The following is a 14,939-nucleotide window of genomic DNA, read 5'->3' as shown; positions in this document are numbered from 1 at the left end:
TCTAGTTCTAGGTCCTTGAGGAATCGCCACACTGTCTTCCACAATGATTGAACTAATTTACACTCCCACCAACAGTATAAAAGAGTTCGTATTTCTTCACATCTTCTCCAGCATCTGTCGTCTCCAGAGCTTTTAATGATCCTCATTCTAACTGGTATGAAATGGTATCTCAATGTGGTTTTGATTTGCATTTCTCTAATGACCAGTGATGATGAGCATTTTTTCATATGTTTGTTGGCCTCATATATGTCTTCTTTTGAAAAGTGTCTGTTCATATGCATTGCCCACTTTTGAATGGGGTTGTTTGTTTTTTCTTGTAAATCTGTTTTAGTTCTTTGTAGATTCTGGATATTAGCCCTGTGTCAGATGGGTAGATTGCAAAATTCTTTTCCCATTCTGTTGGTTGTTGATTCACTCTAATGACTGTTTCTTTTGCTGTACAGAAGCTCTGGAGTTTAATTAGATCCCATTTGTCTATTTTGGCTTTTGCTGCCAATGCTTTTGGTGTTTTAGTCATGAAGTCCTTGCCTATGCCCATGTCCTGAATGGTTTTGCCTAGGTTTTCTTCTAGGGTTTTTATGGTGTTAGGTCTTATGTTTAGATCTTTAATCCACCTGGAGTTAATTTTAGTGTAAGGTGTCAGGAAGGGGTCCAGTTTCTGCTTTCTGCACATGGCTAGCCACTTTTCCCAACACCATTTATTAAACAGGGAATCCTTTCCCCATTGCTTGCTTTTGTCAGGTTTGTCAAAGATCAGATGGTTGTAGATGTGTGGTGCTGCCTCCAAGGACTCTGATGTGCTCCACTGGTCTATATCTCTGGTGTGGTACCAGTACCATGCTGTTTTGATTACTGTATTGTAGTATAGTTTGAAGTCAGGTAGCATGATGCCTCCAGCTTTGTTCTTTTTGCTTAGGATTGTCTTGGCTATGTGGGCTCTCTTTTGGTTCCATATGAAGCTTAAGAGGGTTTTTCCATTCCCTTTGAAATCTGGCACTAGACAAGGGTGCCCTCTCTCACCACTCCTATTCAATATAATATTGGAAGTTCTAGACAAAGCAATCAGGCAAGGAAAAGAAATAAAGAGTATTCAAATAGGAAAGAGGGAAGTCAAATTGTCTCTATTTGTATATGACATGATTGTATATTTAGAAGACCCCTTCACCTCAGCCCCAAATCTCCTTAAACTGATAAGCAACTTCATCAAAATCTCAGGTTACAAAATCAATGTGCAGAAATCACAAGCATTCTTATACACCAATAACAGACTAAAAGAGAGCCAAATCCAAAGCAAACTGCCATTCACAATTGCTACAGAGAGAATAAAATACCTAGAAATACAACTAATGAAGAATGTAAAGGACCTCTTCAAGGAGAACTACAAACCACTGCTCAAGGAAATCAGAAGGACACAAACAGATGGGAAAACATTCCATGCTCATGGTTAGGAAGAATCAATATAATGAAAATGGCTATACTGCCCAAATTAATTTATAGATTCAGGGCTATCCCCATAAAGAAATTTTCTTCTTATCATAATTTTTATTTGATGATTTTCAGATGGAACCCCCCCTTTATTTTTAGATAGAATCTTCCTCTGTCTCTCAGACTGGAGTGCAGTGGTGCGATCCTGGCTCACTGCAACCTCCACCTCCTGGGTTCAAGCAATTTCCCTGCCTCAGCCTCCCGATTAGCTGGGACTACAGGCATATGCCACCATGCCTGACTAATTTTTTGTATTTTTAGTAGAGACAGGGTTTCACTGTGTTAGCCAGGATGGTCTCAATCTCCTGACCTCGTGATCTGCCTGCCTTGGCCTCCAAAAGTGCTGAGGTTGCAGGCATGAGCCACTGAGCCTGACCAAGATGGGACACTTTTATACATGCTTGCTGGGCAGTTTATGGTCTTTCAGAAATTGTCTGTTCAATCTCTACATAATTTGTTTTTTATTTTCAGTTTGTTCTACTTAAGGAATATGTTGCAAATATTTTGTGGCATGTTTTCTGCCTTTAATGTTCTTGGTAGGTTTTTATTTGTTTGTTTTACCTAGTCAATATTTAAACTTTATTTTTGTCAAATCTGGCTGTTTACTTTTGGGGTTCCCTTTTCCCACCTGACCACAAGCTTGGGCATAGGTTTAGGCTAGCTTCCTCCATCTTTTGCTTGCACATTGTACTACGTAGTCTGCTTTGGCTGCCATAACAAAATGCCACCAATCGGATGGATTAACCAGCAAAAGCAGAAGTTTATATTCCCACAGTTGTGGAGGATGATAATTCCACACTGAAGTACCAGTAGGGCTGGTTTCTGGTGAGACTGCTTTTCGTCTTGTAGAATGTCTCCTTGCTGTGATCTCATATGGCCTTTCCTCTGTGTGCACAGAGGTGTTTCTTCCTTTTCTTATGAAGACACCAGTCCTAGCAGATTAAGGTCCACCCATATGATCTCATTTAACCCTAAGTAAAGTTAAGGCTTTAAAGTCCTTATCTCCAAGTGCAGTCACATTAGGGTTAGGGCTTCACCATATAAATGTTTCAACATGATTGAATCCAAAGCACACATACATCCATTTGTATATTCTATAGCAGTTTGGCTTCAATATCTTAAATTTCAATATTTAATCTACCTGAGGATTGATTCTTATTTGCAATGCCTTAGTTAAGAAGTTAATTTTGTTTTGTCCCTATATCTGTAGCTGAACAACCCAGAATTTCCTTACTGTTATAAAAGTCATTTATCTAAATCATTAATTTTTGTAACATATCTAAAGTTTATCTTCCTCATACATACATCTATTTCTTACTTTTCTTTTATTTAATTGATCTGTTGATTCCTTTGGAACTACTACCTTGTTTTAATTATTATTGTAGTGTAGCTCTTAAAAGTATTTCTCATTATTTTTTTCAAACATTTTTTTGAGTTTTTCTATTCTCATTCTTTTATTGGTCCAGATGAACACTTGCATATAGTTAAGTTCCCTTACTTGCCTTACAATTAAACATTACTTTTGTTTTTGAAAAGCAATACATTCTTATTATTGAAATATAAGAAAAAAGAAAAATGAAGAAAGGAGAAGAAATATATCTTTCTTAGCCTATCAATCTCTATGTATCTATCCACACATCTATCTGTTTATCTACCTAAGTTGAATTTTTGTTGAAGTCCCTCATTTCTAATTTTGTAATCTCGAATATCTCAAAATGAGAGTCACTTATGACAAGTGACTCAGTCCACAGTGAAAGTGCTTACCCCTCAAAGTGATAAACATATGTATAAAGGACTGAGTTGATAACCCCTGCTATGGCCAGGTACTCCAGGGACCACACAGCAAGTGAAGCCAAAAGGTGGCTGAGGGAAACACCATGGACACTCCTGTGAAGGGACATAAAAGCAGCAGAGAAACTTACCAAAGCGAGACACCTGCAGGAGCTCTGCCCTTGAAAACTCTGAGGCTTCCTCTTACATAGGCTGTGGCTTCCAGAGAAATCTAAACCTGCCTGGTCTCCCAAGTTATTCATCATGGTGTTTTTCTTCTTTTCTCTTATCCTGTTTGTGTGTGTGTTGAATGTATTTGCATGGTTTTCAGTATGTGAAAGGCTGGCAATAAAATACCAATTTGAAAGCATTTAATTGACTACTGAGTCATTGTGAAACCTCTTGGCTCTTGATCAAAGTTAGCAGAATTAGTGTGATTCAAACCTGACCCCACACCCTTCCCCCACCCACCGTCTCCAAGAAAGAACACCCTAGGGCTGGATGATTTACTGTTTAATTTTATGAATATTTAAGGAGGAATTAATATCAATTCCATAGATATTTCTTCAAAAAATAGAAAAATAAATGAAAAGACTTCCTAGTTTATATTGTGAGACTGGATTTATTGTAATACCTAAATCAGATGAAGGCATTTAAGAAATGAAAGCCACAGAATGGGAGCTCTCTTAAACCTAAATGCAAAAAATTTCAACAAAATATCAGTGAATACAATCTAGCAATATATAAAAAGGATAATATATCACTAAAATGTGAAATTTATCCCAGGAATACAAAGCTAGTATAGCATTCAAAAATCACTCAATGTGTCTCATCATCTCAGCGACCAAAAAAAGAAAAACTGTATGATCATCTGAAGAGATACAGAAAAAGCCTTCAACAAAATTCGGTATCTATTTACGATAAAAATCCTCAATAAACTAAGAATAGAAAGCTACTTCTTCAATCTGATAAAGGCATGTATGAAAACCATATATCTACCATCATACTTAATGCTGAAAGACTAAATTATTTTGCCATAAGAATGGAAAAGATAAATGAGTTCCTCTCTTATCCTCTTGCTGGACACCTTTACGAAGCTCTTGGCCAGTATAAAAAGGCAAAATAAGTAAATAAATAAGTGGTTATTGACTGTAAAATAAGGAATAAAACACCTATTCATGGATATGATTGTCTTCGCAGAAAACCCCAAGGGATTTACAAAAAAAAACCCTCTTAGAACCAAAAAGTGAGTCTAGCTATGTCAAAATGCATAAGGCCAACAATAAAAAAATCAAGTGTGCTTCTCTGTACAATGACTAATTGGAAATTGAAATAGAAAAACACTATCAATAGAATAAGAGTAATAACTTTAAGTCTATCATAATATGAACAGCACCTACATGCTGAAAATTACAACACACTGATTAAAAAATGAAATAAAGATTTTATAAATGGAAAGATATACTGTGTTTATTAATTGGAACACTTAATATTGCTAAAATGTCAATTCTCCCCCATTAATCTATAAATTTAACAGAATTCAATCAAAACCACAGAAAACTCTTTTAATGACAAACTGATTTTAAAATCTATATAAAAAGACAAAAGAACTAAAATGATTTTGAACAAGAAGAACAAGATCAGAATGCTAATAATATGTAATTTCCAAACACTATAAAACTACAACTGGTGTTTTTGAAGAAATCAAAATTAATATAATCAAGATTAATAAAAGAGAATAGTAGGCACAGAAAAAGGCCTATATGCATTGTTATCAGATAATATTTGGCAAAATTGCAAAGATAAAGGATAGTCAAAGAAATGGTGCTAGAACATTTAAAGTAAAGTTGAACTTTACTCTGTACTTCAAACATTAAACAATAATCAACTCAAATTGGATCATAAACCTAAATGTAAGATTTAAAATTATAAAACTATTGGATAAAAATATAGAAGAAAATCTGTGAGTCACTGGGTTAGGCAAAGGTTTCATAGATATACACCCAAAACACATTCCATATAACCAAAAAGTTAAGCATGCCCTCTAAAACAAAATAGTGAAACATCTAAGGTCTTCAAAATTAAGAAAACTTCTCTTTGAAAGATGCTGCTGAGAGAAGAAAAAACAAGCTATAAAGAGAATATATGTACAAATTCCATCAAACTAAATAACTAAAAACAAACAGCTGATTGGAAAATGGGCTAATGGTTTGAACAGACTTAACCAAATAAGATATACAAATGGCAAACTAGCACATGAAAAGATGCTCAAATAGTAGGAAAATGCAAATTAAAAATTACAATGAGATATCACTATGTTCCCATTGGAACAGCTGAACTAAACAAAACAAGAAACTGGCCATACAAAGTGCTGCTGAGGATGTAGAGCATTTGCAACCCTCAGATATCATTGATGGGAACGCAAAATGGTATAGCCACTTTGGAAAACCATTTGACTGTTTCTTGCAAAGTTAAATATGCACTTGCTCTATGACTAAGCCAGCGATTCTGCACCCAGGTAATTACTAAAGAGAAATGAGAAGTTACAGCCACACAAAAACCTTTTTGTAAATATTAGTAGCGGTTTTTGTTTGTAATGTCAAAAAGTAAAAACGAATTCCGAATATCTTTCAACTTAGGAAAGGATAAGAAAACTGTGATAGATCCATATAATGGAATACCCATTCAGCAATGAAATGGAGTATACTGATGAAAGCTACAGCACTATAAATGTGTTATAATACTAAATGAAAGATATCAGACTCAAAAGCTACGTATTTATTACATGTATAATTATACATAATGATATACATATAATTTTATTTATATGACATTTTAGCAAGACAAAAATTAGGGTATCAAAACAGATTAGTAGTTAACAGATACTAAAATGTTGGGAGGGGTTAACTACATAGGGTCAAAACTAGGGAATTGGAGAAATGGTGAGACTCTTCTTTAAGCTGATTGTTAAGTTACCTGATTACCTGCATGGCTAAATTCAGAGAACACTACAATAAAAAGAGCACATTTCTCTGTAGGGAAATTTTAAAAGTGCATAAAATACAATAAAGAAAAGCGAAATAAAAAAGGCAGGACAAACCAGTAAGTTTTATTCATTATCAATCTAAGTATGATTATATCAGTGCACTAGCTTTAAAAGTTTTTACCAAATGTATCAACAAAAATATACCTTCTTGTTTTTAAATGAATTTGGCAGGCTGTATACAAACTATTGTGCTATATTTCAAATCCCATATAATGCTATTATAGGATAAAAACTTACCTTGACATAATTTTGCTGCAGTAACAAATATTTATAAGAAGATAGTTTTCTATTATGGCTGCTTTTAATGGGAGTGTTTTTTTGATGTTAATGGAGATGTTTACTGGTTAACATAAAATAGTTCTTTTTTTGTCATATTAAGTATATACCACTCTGTCATTGTTTTCCTAAAAACACATTTTTGGAAATTATTTTTTATTCTATTGTCTTTCTTTTAAAATTTATCCAATTGAACTGAAAGGTTTTCTACTCTGAGGAGATGTCATGATAAACTATATTTGCTCATGTCATAAGGCTAAATATTCTTTGCTATTATGTATTTTGATATTGTTTATCACCACTTTACTTAGGGGAAGAAAAGTAGGCAAATGATTCAGTCTAATCTTGTCAACTGAATATCCAAGTAACTAAATTAACTGTATTTGTTGAGAGAAAAACACTTTATCCACAAAGGGCCCTTAACAGGATATCTTTGGCAAAAAAGATTATTTTTAGTAAATAAGTAGAGGAGCTATGAAGTATGTTTGCCTTCTGAATGTCACATTAACTATATAATATCTGGGTTATAAAATGGAGATATTTTATCACTTAAATGCTCTTTGTGTTACAGGTAGTTAGATAGGATAGGCAGGGCAGGAGAGGACTCATCCCCCCACTCACTAGGAATGTCAGGTGAATGTGTGACAATTATCACACTACCTCTTTAAAGCCATGGAAAGACAATCTCCTTATGATTCACAGCTATTAATATTAAAGTGTTAATTAAATGCAGATACCACGGAGAAGAAACTTCCTGGGCATGCAGCGTTAAGAGACAAGATGACAAGGCATGACCTTCCGGGAACACTCTACTGGAGCAGAAGAAAGCCTCAGGTGGGCAGGACTATAACTTCTTGAACACGCTGCAGCATGCTCATTTCCCAAGGGTAAAGAGGATTCTGTGCATTCGGGAAGCCCACCCTAAGGGAGGAACCATGGGAAAGAGGCAAACCTATAAAGTCTTTGGATCGGGGTTAAACAGGGAACTTGACTTTCATGCATTTGACTTTCCGGTGCCCACATGGGTCCAAGTGAATTTTTCTTTCTTTCCTTTTCTAAAGACTTTTATTTTTTATTTTATTTTATTTATTTATTTATTTTGTGAATGTCATATAATTTTTTAAATTGCATTTTAGGTTTTGGGGTACATGTGAAGAACATGCTAGATTGTTGCGTAGGTACACACATGGCAGTGTGATTTGCTGCCTTCCTCCCCATCACCTATATCTGGCATTTCTCCCCATGCTATCTTTCCCCAATTCCCCACCCCCTACTGTCCCTCCCCTATTTTCCCCCCAGAAAGACCCCAGTGTGTGATACTCCCCTCCCTGTGTCCATGTGTTCTCATTGTTCAATACCCACCTATGAATGAAAGCCTTTTAAAATAAACTTTCACTCCTGCTCTGGGGCTTGTTTCAGTCTCTTTTTCTGCCTTATGCAACTGTATGGTACTGCAACACTTCAATTCTTTCTTCTGAGAAGGCAAAACATGAAGTTGCTCCAGGTGCATACAGGTATGCTGCCGGTAACTCGGAGTAACTCAGATAACTTCCACTAGTAACATTTGGATGTGAGGAATCCTATAAAACCTAATGTTTTATTCTGAGACACAGAGAATGTGTCTGATGTGACAACTAAGAATTTGGGAACCGTTGTAAAATCCTCTGGCTGCTTTGTTTGCCTCTAGTTTGTCTATATTCTAAATTATTAGTAGATTGATACTGGGTAAACTGATTTTTGTGAATCTGATGTGACAGTTTTATCCTTTGTGTTTAGCTTACTCTGTGATTTTATTAAAATAATATAAAAGGCATAAAACATAGTGTGATACTGTGAAATATGTATTTGCTCCTAGTCCCTGATTTCTGAGATGGATCTCCTAATATCCTTGTTGATAGGATGCTAGGAGAATCTTTTTTAAAAATATTTGGTCTTGTCTCTATTTCCTGTAACCTACCTTCCAAAACTTTTGATATCTGTTAAGTGATACTTTTTTGTATGATAGTGAGATACTTAGTGGCTGGAGACTCCTAGGTGGGACCAGGATAGAAGTTGCTAGTCAGGGGAACCAACCATGGGAGTAGAGGGTTAGAACTTTCAGTCCCATCCCCAACCTCCAGGGAGCTTAGAGTGGCTGAAGGTCAAATTAATCACTGATGGCGAATGATATGAATCAATCATGCCTATGTAATAAAGCCTCCATAAAAACCTAAAAGGAGAGAGTTCAGGGAGCTTCCTGATAGCCGAACATGTGGTGGTTCTTAGAGGGTGGTACACCTGGAGAAGGCATGAGGCTCTGCCACCCCTTCTCTTACCAGGCTGTGTGCATCTCTTCCATCTGGCTGTTAATCTGCATCCTTTGTAATATGCTCTGTAATAAATCAGTAAATATAAGTGTTGGCTGGATTTCTTGAGGGGATCTCAAGAACCCCAGTTCATAGGGGATCGATCAGGAGCACAGGTCATAAGCTGGAGCTTGTGATTGCCAGCTGAGTGGGGGCAGTCTGGTGGGACTGAGTACCTAACCTATGTGTTCTGATGCTAACTCCAAGTACATACCATCAGAATTGAATTGGATTACAGGGCACCAAGTTGGTGTCCACAGGCACATTTCTTGGTGTTTGAGTAAAAACCTCTATAAATCTGGTGTCAGAAGTGTGCTGTATGATAAGTGAGTGAGAGGAGGAAACGCACTTTGGTTGGCTTTTCCCATTTCTAAGATATAAACCGATAATAACAAAGTGAACAGAAATGAGCTGTCTTCAGACGAGGAATAGAAGTACATTTCTGAAAGACAGAAAACTTATAGCGGAGTGGAGAAATAACCAGAGATTCTGACACACAGGATACCTGTGGAATGAGTTACAGCAAAGGTTAGTTTTACATCTAAAATGTCAGGGAGACTTGGACTGTGAAAAGATTGGTGTTATATGGATGTTATTTGAGAATTTATATATGGAACGGTTGATTCCCTTTTTTACTCTTCTCCATACCATCAACAGAATCCTGAGAAGCCAGTAGGAATAGCAACATCAGTGACAGCAGCAAAGTCTCATGTATTGCTGAGCACGAATGTGGCAGGTCACGTTCCAATGCTTTATATATGTTAAATTTTATTTTCACATATACTTCTAAGGTAGATATTCTTATGAGGTATTCCTAGAGTTCCAGAAACAGAAGCACAAACAAGTTACATATTGTAACCAATACCATGAATAACTAGAATTTAAATCTAGGTCATTTGACTCTAGAGTTCATGTTTTTAACTGCTGCAATATTTGTGTCTCTAGCAAAAAAAGGTGGACATCAAACTGGGTGCCCTGTAATCCAAACCAATCTGTCCTTAGGCTATAGTCCCCAGTTATTCAGTCAACCATAAATCTAGGTATTGCTGTGAAGGTATTCTGTAGATGTGATTAACATATACAATCAGTTGATTTGGGGGAAAGGGAATTCTCTTTGATAACCTAGGTGAGCCTGGTTCAATGAGTTAAAAAATTTAAAAGCAGAACTGAGGTTCCCCTGAAGAAGGGAAAATTTTATCAGTGGAATGAAGCTTCTTCTGTGTGAGGGTTTCTAGCTTATACTTCTGGATGATCTCTCCTACAAATTTCAGATTTGCATAGCCAGCCTCAACAACTGTGTAAGCCAATTCTTTGCAATCATTCTCTATCTCTCTAATTCTGTCTCTCAGGTTTGGTTTCTGTGGTAAAACCCTGACCAATACACCATCCTGAAGTTTTCTAGATGACAGGTCTCAGCTATATAATCAAAGTTTTCAAATATTTAAAATATGTGTCCAATATTAAATATTAGTAAATAGGCAAGAATCACAAAACATTTTAAGAAAACATGCAACTAAAAATAAAATTATAAAAGGACAAAACATAAACTTCAGAGAGTGTGGCAAAAAATTCAGGAAATTGAAAAAAATAAAAATAAACATTAATACTCCTTAGTTAGTTTCCTCAGAGGACCAAAAGGATATTGAACAATGAAAAAACAAAGAGGAGCTCTTGGAAATGAAAATAGAATTGTAAAATATGCAACAGACTGTTCAGAAGATAAAACTAAAGAAATTATGTGTGTAGTATAGCAAAAAGAAGGGGGAATACAGGAGAAAAAGCGATAAAGCAAAAATCAGTTCAGGAGGTCTAACTTGACATTAATGAGTTACAAAAAGAATTGAAGAGATAACAATAAGGAGGAAAATTATAAAAGCTAAAACACAAGAAATGTCTGGGGGTGGAAGATATAGTTTTAATTTTCAGAGGTGCCACTGAGTGTTTAGCATAATGAATGAACAAGACAAATAGCTGGACACATCACTGTGAACATTAGAGATGAAAAATTCTAAGAGAGAAAAATTGTTTGAAAGAAGTATGGGGAAAATAAAGCAGTTGCCACAAGGGACTAGAATCAGACAGGGATTATTATTTTCTTACCAGCATCGCAATGTGCACTAGAAGAATTAGAATAAAGCTTTCAACCCTTAAGACAAAGTTATTTCCACATACAATTTCATACTGGGCCAATAAATTGTAATGGCATTCAGGCAAGTGAGAAAAGAAGGACAATGCTCTGTAAGTACCCCATGGGAAGTTTCTTAAGCCTATGTGATAGTAAAACAAAGGATAGAAATAAGAAAAAATAGTTGTAATTCCAGAAGCATGGCACCCATCCCGGAGGAGAGTAATGAAGGGTGACAGGTGTAGAGGAGACCTGGAGAGCACTCAGCCCAGGCAGGGGAGGCTCTTTGTGCTCAGACTCTGTCAGGTAGACTTCGAGCAGAGAGATGTGTCTGATCCTGCACAACCGTATTCCAGTAACACTACACATGCCTAAGAAGGGCAATGATTGCTTTTCTTTGATTGCTTTTATTGCTCCAATTTGTGCACACAATTGAGATCCAGCTTTCCTGTGCCCAGGCACCTTACTGCCTTAACCTGACCTTTCACATAGCTAAAGAGGGTCCCCACCTACTAATCTTCCCAGAAACTCTTTTACTTTCTCTACTTTTATAGCAATTATTCCCCTCAATATGACTTCATAAAGCTTTCTTACAACAAATCCTCAAGTTGGTGATTCCAGCTTTCTCTGATTCCTTACGTTGTTACAACCATTCTCTTCATTAAATTCCTTAATAAATTTAATTTAAAAATTGTGAGGAAGTATATTTAAACAAATGAACTCAAATTATAAACTTAAATAGGGAATGTAGTGTTGGAGAGCCATTCAAAGTGACCAAGGCTAATTTATACATGTGTACTTCAATTACTTGTTAATTATCTTGAGGTCTCCACTCATGGGGTAGTTGTCTTCTCCTAACAATATAACAATTATAGAAAAAGGTTTCCCTGTCTTTATGGTGACCTTAGTAGTTTGGACAGAATATGTTAACTGACAGCTTTGCACAGTGTTGCTGAAAATACCCCCAGCACGTTCTCATTCAGTGAAGCCACTGGTATATTGTGTCTGTCATTTTTGTTTCAAAATTGGTTTTCTTTATTGAGACAAAGTTCTTCATTCTTTTATTTCTACTGTTTATTTGTTTATTTATTTTTGCTGCACATCATACATGTAAAACACAGTTATTTTTTTATTTTAATGGAAGGCACATAAACCAGATGGAAAGAACCAAAATCTAAAGAAAAAAACAAGTTTTGAAATTAAGCACGCATTCCAGTATAATGAACCATATAATTAATCTAAGAACAAAATGATAAAGTCCCTAATTGTACATATATTCAACTGGTTCTTTGTCGATTTGGTTACTAACTCAACTGTTTCATTTAATACTCTGAGTTAATGAGGGATTTCATATTTTAACAAGATGAACATTATAGGATTTCTGCATTAAGCCCAAGGTTCTCATAAGTCTGGATAGTAAGCACAAGTAATGATTAGAGAGAGAGAGAGAGAGAGAGAGAGAGAGAGAGAGAGAGAGTGTGTGTGTGTGTGTATGGAGATGTGCGTGTGCATGTGTACATGTACGTATGTGTATATGTACATTGTCTTCAGAGTGACAAAACACAACATACATAGTTAGTGGAATACAAAAAAGCTAAGCTAAATGCTGGAATGCAATAAAACTGTTGAAGAAATTCTGTTAAGATTGCTTAAGAAAAGGGTCTTGTAAGGAGGCTTTTCATAGGTAAGCCTTTAGGAAGGATATTCTTAACAGAATATATGGCAAGAACAAAGGTATAATAATATCTTCAGAGAGTAGTGATTATAACAGCTCGACTATGCTCTTGGAATGGTGAGAAACTGGTGGTAAAGAAATGATTGGCAATGTTACAACAATCTACACATCCACATATGAATTTGAATTTGAAATATGTTGGCAAATAGGAGTAGAGAAGAAGGATTTTGTGCAAGATTGGAAAAGCACTGACGAAAATGGGTGCTGCTTGTCATGGGGACGTGAAGCAAAAAGAGGGTTGATGATATCACTAAGATTCAAAGTTAGGTGAAGGGGAGAGTGGTAGCTCGTTAAGAGAATATAGGAACCAGGAATAGAAGCTGGTTTTGTTCATCATGGAAGAGGGCACAGAAAGAGAGAAATGATGAATTAGAAAACCAAATTATCACACGTAACTCCAGAGGGATTTTGCTCAAAATTATCATTTGCTTTTCTACACTTATTTCCTGAATTCAGATGTTGTGCAAATTACTCTGCCATTGTTTTCAATCGCCTACATATCAATGAGAATGCTAATACATAAGAAACAAATCAGAGTAGAATGATATTGACAGCTGTCTCTGTAGCCTGTTATTATTTGACAGTGTTCTACAACTTCATTAGTTCAATTGAATAGATATTTTGAAATAAAGTGACTAAATGGTCCAGCTGAACTTATAGCAATTTGTATAAACTATACAAAATTCATTTATGTAACAGTGTACTAGAAATGTAATAGTTTCATCCTTAATGTATATTTATTAGTGCCAACAAAATCTATTTCTATATGACAAATGCATGAAGGAATCAGTTTGCTTGAAATAGTGAATTTTATTCTTATTTTCTCTTTGGGATACATTTTATTCCTAAATATCCCCTCCCACATCCAGAAGATTGCTAGACAATTTCTGAATTGGCTTCAAAGGGAGAACTGTTCCACAGTATCACTTGAGGAGATTGTTTTTCTACTTTGCAAAAGGGGCAGCTATGTCACATGTACAAGTGCGTACCATCCAGCCCTGTTTCCTCAAATATATTCATGGAGAGTAACAGGAAATCAATAAGCATAAGAGCAAAATGGTGGGACATGCTCTCTCTCTTAGATAGAAATATTGCAGTGATGTCCTATAATTTGGCTAATACAGTTACATAATACACATATACATATATATATAAATAGCATATGCACAAATTACCTCTCTATCTGATAAATCATTGTCACTCTGACTTTGCTTAGTATATTTCAGTATCAAATGGAATGCATTAGTTTTTATTACAATTTGTTTTATGTATTTTGTTTTCTGAAACATCAATCTAAATCAATACATTTGACTTTTTTTAAACTGTGAACAATTTATAAAATAATTAGTATTCGTATTTTGAATTTCAGTATGTTTAAATTCATATTATGAGGCGATCAACAGGTTATTATGTTTGCATAAATATTAGAGTAGAATTCTCTTATTATAGAAGTATAAAGAAAAATAAACTTTTTTTGTCTTTTCAAAATACAGCTATACACATACACATGAACACAAAATTATCATTTACAAATTAGTCAGGAAAAATAATAATTTAAAATAGCTATTATTTTCTTTAGAGTCATCTTTGCATTATCACTCTGGTGGGAAACATTCCTATGCAGTTTTTGAACTATTCTTTATGTCTCTTAGTAGAGCTTAGAAGATATCCTCAATTTCTTCAACTCAGTTATATTTGATCGGTATTGTTTCAGGAACTCATAACAAAGGACTGAAAGGAAAGGTGAATTAAACTTTCTAGGAAACAGATAATGAAATGTCTTGAATATCTTAAATGTGTAAATGCATTAAATCCTCATAAAACCTATGAGGTAATTTTTAAATTGTTATTACCTAAGAGGTTAAAAAAGGTAAATATGAGTATCAGAGCTGAGATTCAACTGAAGGTAAACCTTGCTGTAATCAGAAAAGCATTTTCTTTCTTTCTTTTTTTTTGTTTTTGTTTCTGTTTTTATATTTTAGAGGTGGAATCTTGCTGTGTTGCTCAGGCTGGAGTACATGGTTCTATCAAAGCTTACTGTAGCCTTGAACTCCTGGGCTCAAGTAATCCTCCCACCTCAGCCTCTGGAGCAGCAGGACCATAGCTTTGTGCCACTACCCCCAGCTAATATTCTTTTTTTTTTTTTTTTTGTATAGA

This window comes from Saimiri boliviensis, chromosome 1 (genome assembly GCF_048565385.1).
Source record: "Saimiri boliviensis isolate mSaiBol1 chromosome 1, mSaiBol1.pri, whole genome shotgun sequence".
Classification (NCBI taxonomy): Eukaryota; Metazoa; Chordata; class Mammalia; order Primates; family Cebidae; genus Saimiri; species Saimiri boliviensis.
The sequence above is the reverse complement of the archived record's forward strand: the minus strand, read 5'-3'. Positions refer to the sequence as shown.